Source organism: Pseudophryne corroboree, chromosome 9, assembly GCF_028390025.1.
Source record: "Pseudophryne corroboree isolate aPseCor3 chromosome 9, aPseCor3.hap2, whole genome shotgun sequence".
In the NCBI taxonomy this organism is placed as follows: domain Eukaryota; kingdom Metazoa; phylum Chordata; class Amphibia; order Anura; family Myobatrachidae; genus Pseudophryne; species Pseudophryne corroboree.
The window spans coordinates 460037863-460045110 of NC_086452.1; positions in this window are offsets into that span (position 1 = coordinate 460037863).

Here is a 7248-nt window from a genome sequence, read left to right on the forward strand (position 1 = left end):
ACACAGATCGTCCATAGTCGGGAACTGACCTCATTTCTGTATGGCAGTCATGCTAACCACTACAGCAAGCGTGCTACATAAATATGTACAGAATACAGATGTGTCGTTATAAATGATTATGTGGGCAATGCTTCCAGGGAAATATGGTGGCTATAATATATATGCATTGTAAGTATCTTCTGGCACCTCCAGCTTGAAACTCAAAATGGGCGTAGGATTGTGAGGCCTTACTTTCCTGGTACGTGTTCATACTGAAAATGAAGCAAGCTTTTACTCTTCTACTAGACGGGAGGTTTCTGTGCCCCCTGAGCTCGCCTGCGGCCATTGGGCCTGTTCAGCGCTTGCTCCACGTTGACAATCAGAGTGAATCCGGGTTACATATGGTTTACGAGCTGCTACCGGGAGTCTCCACATGCAGTACAAGGTACGCGTAGGGCCTGTGGAAACTGCCGACACAGCACTGACTAAAATATAAGTTACAGCTCAGGTCATTACACTATAACTCATTTTACAAAAACACTGCAGTCAGCAATGCGCTTATTTCTACGTAGCAGGTGATAAAGTCTGAGTGATGTATGATGTAAGTGGCCGGGTTACAGGAAGACGGGTCAGCAGCTGTGTGCATCCGGCTCTTTGTTTGGAGATTATGGCCCAGATTTATCAAGCCTTGGAGAGTGATAAATAGCACTGTGGTAAAGTACCAGCCAATCAGCTCCTAACTGCCATGCTACAGGCTGTATTAAAAAAATGACAGTTAAGAGCTGATTGGTTGGTACTTTATCACTGTGCAATTTATCACTCTCCAAGGCTTGATAAATCTGGGCCTATAAATGTTTACTTATATACAGGTAACTAGAACAGAACAAGATGGCTGACACCACGTAACCCAAATGGCAGCTTCTGAATAACATTTACAAACATGTTTTAAAATCTCAGAAACTTTTAGAACAAAAGATTTTAGATCGGGCTGAGCTGTGGGGGAGAGTGGGAGTGGGGGTGGGGTGTAATTTTCTCAGATACCCAGTGGTTACCTTCTTAATTCTGCTGGAACTGCTGTACACAATGAAACCAAGATGGCGGGCAGAAGAGGGAAAGCTAGAATCTGTGAATGTGTTGTATGTGAATTCAGTTCAAGAGGACTCATTGGGGGGAATTAATTTGTTGTTTTTTTTGAGAGCCCAACGGAGCTATTCAATTATTGTGCATCCATTTTTTCTGCCTAGACCCTCTTAAGGTGGCGAGCAGAAATGTGCAAAAGGTTTGGCTTTTGGACGCCCAAATTGCATTTTCAGACAGCACGCGCAATAGTTTACATGAGTTTAGCCACTTTGTGTATAAACCCGATGCACTTGGACGGGACGTGCACAAAAAGTAATGGGCGCCAGAACGAGAGAACAATTGAATATCGCGCCTTCACTATAGACTGTAGATCGGGTGCGAGGGGACGAGTAATAAAAATAAACTGTACCCAGAGTCATTTAGTTAGTTTGGACTATGGGCCTAATTCAGACCTGATCATAGCAGCAAATTTGTTAACAGTTGGGCAAAACCATGTGCACTGCAGGTGGGGCAGATGTAACATGTGCAGAGAGAGTTAGATTTGGGTGCGGTGTGTTCAAACTGAAATCTAAATTGCAGTGTAAAAATAAAGCAGCCAGTATTTACCCTGCACAGAAACAATATAACCCACCCAAATCTAATGCGCCCTACTCACTGGGCGATAATACAGAAAGATATGAACGATCTCGTTCATTAATGAACGAAATACCGTTCATATATTTCAGTGTGGAGGCACCAGCAATGAACGATGCGCGGCCCCGCGCTCGTTCATTGCTGGTGCCCCGTCGCTTGTGCATGCAGGCCAATATGGACGATCTCGTCCATATTTGTCTGCACTGCTATGGAGCTGGATGACGGGGGTAGTGACGTAACTTCACTCCCCCCGTCACTGCCCCCCGCCGCCGGCGGATCGCGCAGTGTGTAGGGCCCATAACTCTCTCTGCACATGTTACATCTGCCCCCCCCTGCAGTGCACATGGTTTTGCCCATCTGCTAACAAATTTGCTGCTGTGATCAGGTCTGAATTACACCCTATGACACAAATGTGTCATGACAAAGCAACACCCTTCTGAATATTTGTTTTTTTTTCTGGATAAATAAAAATGTTAACGGAAAGGCAAAAAACAATAGTAAGGTTTTGTTGTAACTACAACATTGAAATATTTTATATTCAGGTTTATTTATTTATTTATTAACAGTTTCTTATATAGCGCAGCAAATTCCGTTGCGCTTTACTATTGGAATAGGTTCCTTGTTTTAATAGGAAAATAACTTTATTTTTCATTGAATAAACAGATAATTTGCTCTAAGGCAACAAGTAAGGAAGAAACGCATAATGAAATAATATAGACTATACACACACTTTTTATAGTAGTACCAATATAAAATATTGTAACATCTTGTTCCACCACTACAATTAGTGTCAGAAGTGTTTTTGTAGTAACGAGAAAATTAGGTATTCTGGCTACGAAAATATGCAAATATTCATTATGTGGGCATAATTAGAAGTTACAGATCAGTGTTTGCAGACTGTAACTAGCAGGGGGATGTTCTGCACTGTTATAATTCCATGTTTGGGGTCACTATACGTAGACTGATGATCTCTAATTAGTAGGATTCATAAAGGTGTAACCTGTCGTCTAGAAACATCGCAGAATACCTTTAGTGGTCTGGACAAATATTTGACCTACAGATGGAGACATGTTTATCTTGGCCTTTTTTTTAGGATTAAGTGAGCCAGGGCAGTTGGATTTAGGGGGTCATTCCGAGTTGATCGCTAGCTGTTTTCGGTCGCTATGCAGCGATGAGGCAAAAAACGGCACTTATGCGCATGCGCATGTGGCGCAATGCGAACACGCGATGTACTATTACATCGAACGATGTCGTTTCACACAGGGTCTAGCAAAGCTTTTCAGTCGCACTGCTGGCCGCAGAGTGATTGACATGAAGTGGGCGTTTCTGGGTGTCAACTGACCGTTTTCAGGGAGTGTTCAAAAAAACGCAGGCGTGCCAGGAAAAACGCAGGCGTGGCTGGGCGAACGCAGGGTGTGTTTGTGATGTCAAAACAGGAACTGAATAGTCTGAAGTGATCGCAAGCGCTGAGTAGGTCTGGAGCTACTCTGAAACTGCACAAAATTATTTTGTAGCCGCTCTGCGATCCTTTCGTTCGCACTTCTGCTAAGCTAAAATACACTCCCAGAGGGCGGCGGCATAGCGTTTGCACGGCTGCTAAAAACCGCTAGCGAGCGAACAACTCAGAATGACCACCTTAATCCCCTGCTGTATTGTTCTTTGTATTGTATTGCAGATGAGAACAATAGATGAAAGGCTTATGCTAATAACCCTTTGTGCACCTAGGTGCAGCAGAGAAGGCTAGATGAGCGTGGCTCCCTCTGTATCAGTCCACTACAAACTAGTGTCTACGCTGAAAAAAAGACATGAGGCACCAGTACCTCGTGTCTCAGTAATATCACCAGTTTCTAGTGCGTTGGAATAATTTATTCTTATATTTCAAATTTAGGTGGTTCAGGTTGGTTTGCCGATTCTGCAATTCTTTCCTGCGCATGCTGGGGGCCGCTCATCGCTGGACAAGGCCGCTCGCATGCTGACTGTGCCGCCCAGCAGGCGCGACCACTGTTTAATTTCGGTTGCAGCAACTGTGGACGGCCCCCTGCCATCTTTTCCATCGGAGCGGCTGTGTGTGACGTCACGCAGCCGCCCTAAAAACACCACTGGCCCTGCAACGATCCGTCGCCAGCTCCGCGAACGCCTCTACCTGTCAATCAGGTAGAGGTGTTCGCAGCCAATGGGATGCGATCGCATTGGCCCGGCCACGCAGCGGGGGCGGAGGTGGTGCTGGGAGATAAGCTCATCTCCGCGCCGCCTCTCCCTATCTAGTCAATGGGTCCTAGGTCGCCTTGACCCGGGAATCCGTTTACGCAGCCACTGACCCGGTATTCAACCCGGGTATAACACTGCTTTACTCCCGGGTTGAATTACCGGGTCAGGCGACCTAGGAATCCCGCCATGGCGCTTTCACATCGCACTCTGACCCGTGTCGACCCGGCAATATGCCGGGTCAATACCGGGTTATTTATGCAATGTGAAAGGGGTTTGTCTGGGTCTTGATAATGCAAATCATTTGCTTTGTATGTGTGATGTCACGTGACCGTGCGTTTCTAGCGGCGCTGGACGGACTGGGAGCATTGCTCGCTGTGTGTGTGGATGTCACGGGCTTGGATTTTGAGTATCCGGAGTTGTGGCTTGGGTTTTGGTGTCGGTAGCTTTCGACAGGATAAACCGGGCAGGCTGGATGAAAGTCTTTTTCATAGGACTTCTGAGAGGATTCTGCCGGAGCTGAAAACTGAGGATTCAGTCGGTGAAGTGAAGAAGCTTGGAATTCTGGGAACTTGCAGAGAAACTGGAACAGAATGCTGTAGAATCAAGGCGGTGGAGTACAGATATATATCTATATATATATATATACACATATATACACATATATATATATATATATATATATATATATATACACACACACACTCACACTCACACTCTCTCTCTCTCTCGTGAGGTCAGTGGCTGGTGAGGCACTACAGCCATAATGTCCGCCGAATCCTGCCGATGACCCCTACCACCGCCAAGCGAATGCCCGCTACTGCCTCTGAGCCGCTGCCACCGCCAATGGCTTACAAACTCGCCCACCATCAACTGACCCAGCCCTCCGCCATTAATTTGCATCTCAGTCCGATGCCGCTAATACCCGCTTCCTGCCTATTCATCATACATATATTGTACATTTTTATAGAAAAAAAATAAAACATTAGTGTTTGGGCCTGGGAAGGGAGTGGGAGGAGGACATGAATGCAATTTTGTTGCCAGGGCTTCCATTAACTTAATGGAGAAGGGTCTGAATGGGTTAAAAAATGTAAAAAAAAAAAATGCGTGAAGTCCCCCTTCCTAATACCCCTTTTCCACTAGTTTTTTTAAACAAGGGTAAATGCGCGGGGGCGCGCATTTACCCGTGTTTTTCCCTAGTGGAAACGGGTCCCCCGGCAAATTCCCGGATCAAGTTATCCGGGAATCCTACCCTGGTAGCTAGCCGGGTTGAACACGTGTTCAACACGGCTAGCTGTCTAGTGTGAACGGGAGCCGTGTCGAGGCGACACGGCTCCCGTTCACAGTGCATATGGAGGGTGGCACTGGGAGATCATGTGATCTCCCAGCGCCGCCCCTGCCGCATCACTAGCGCGTCACCAACTCGGCAATTGCCAGGTTGGTGAGCGCTGTCTGCAGGGGGCTGTAGCACGGGTCGCAGCCGTATCAGGCAACACGGCTGCGACCCGTGCTACGCTAGTGGAAAAGGGGTATAAGTATAACCAGCCTCGGGCTCTTTGAGCCGGTCCTGGTTGTTTAAATACTGGGAAAAAAATTGGACAGGGGTTCCCTGTATTTAGACAACCAGCACCGGGCTCTTAGTCTGGCCCTGGTTCCAAAAATACGGGGGACAAAAGATGTAGAGGTCCCCCGTATTTTTAAAACCAGCACCAGGCTCCACTAGCCAGGGACATAATGCCACAGCTGGGGGACACATTTATGTAGGTCCCTGCGACTGTGGCATTACCACATTACCCAACTAGTCACCCCTGGCCGGGGTTCCCTGGAGGAGTGGAGACCCCTTAAATCAAGTTGTCCCCCCCCCCCCCCTCCAGGCACCCAAGGGCCAGGGGTGAAGCCCGAGGCTGTCCCCAGCACCCCTGGGCGGTGGGTGCCGCGCTGATAGCCATAAGTGTGTAAAAAAAAGAATATTGTTTTTTGTTGTGGAACTACAAGGCCCAGCAATCCTCCCCCGCTTGCTGGTACTTGGAGCACCTCAAGTACCAGCATGCGAGGAAATAACAGGCCCGCTGGTACCTGTAGTTCTACAACAACAAAAATACCCAAATAAAAACACAACACACACACCGTGAAAGTAAAAAGTAGTAAAACACACTTACTGTACACATACTTACCTACATCCCACGCCGATCACGTCCACATGTAGAATCCAATAGGGGCAGGGCCGGATTGGCCATTGCCGTTACCAGGGAATACACCGGTGGGCCGATCGGGGTCCGGGTCCGCCTGTCATGAGTGGCACCATCCCCCTCCACGTCACCTGCCAACTTGTGAGTGCCGCGGCCGCTGTCAGGAGAGCCAGCCGGCCCGCCCTCCACATCACATGCTTATTAGTGAGCCGGGCAGCGGCCGCTGTCAGGAGAGCCGGCCATACCCCCTCCTCCCTGTCACCTGCTTACTGGTGACCGCTGCGGCCAGCGGCCGCTATCTAGAGAGCCGGGTCCACCGTGTTGCAGGCGCAGCCGCTCCTCTAAGACTCCTGTTCACAGGAGCTGTACTGCGGGGAGGATCACCCGGGGGAGGCTTCCTGGCTGCTGCGTCCGCGCTGCTCTGGCGGTAAATCCCGTCATGTGGGTGCGTGACTGTGAGAGGCCTCCTGCTCCCCTTGCCAGCACCAGTGTGTCCCATATCCTCCCTGCCAGCACCAGTGTGCCCCATATCCTCCCTGCCAGCATCAGTGTGCCCCCATCCCCCCTGACAGTGCCAGTGTGACGCCCTATCTCCCCCTGCCAGTACCAGCTTGCCCCCCCCTATCTCCCCCTGACAGCATTGGAGTGTCCCCATCTCCCCTCCTGTCAGCAGCATTGTGCTCCCTCATCCCTCCCCCTGGCCAACAGTGTGCCCCCTCATCCCCCCCCCCCTGTTTAACAGTGTGTCCCCTCATCCCCCCCCCCTGGCCACTAGTGTGCCCCCTCATCCCTCCCCCTGGCCAGCAGTGTGCCCCCTCATCCCCCCCCCCTGTTTAACAGTGTGTCCCCTCATCCCCCCCCCCCCTGGCCAACAGTGTGCCCCCTCATCCCCCCCCCTGACCAGCAGTGTGCCCCCTCATCCCCTCCCACTGGCCAGCAGTGTGCCCCCTCATCCCTCCCCCCCGGTATCAGTGTGCCCCCTCATCTCTCCCCCTGGCCATCAGTGTGCCCCCTCATCTCTCCCCCTGGCCATCAGTGTGCCCCCTCATCCCTCCCCCTGGCCAGCAGTGTGCCCCCTCATCTCTCCCCCTGGCCAACAGTGTGCCCCCTCATCCCTCCCCCTGGCCAACAGTGTGCCCCCTCATCCCTCCACCTGGCCAAC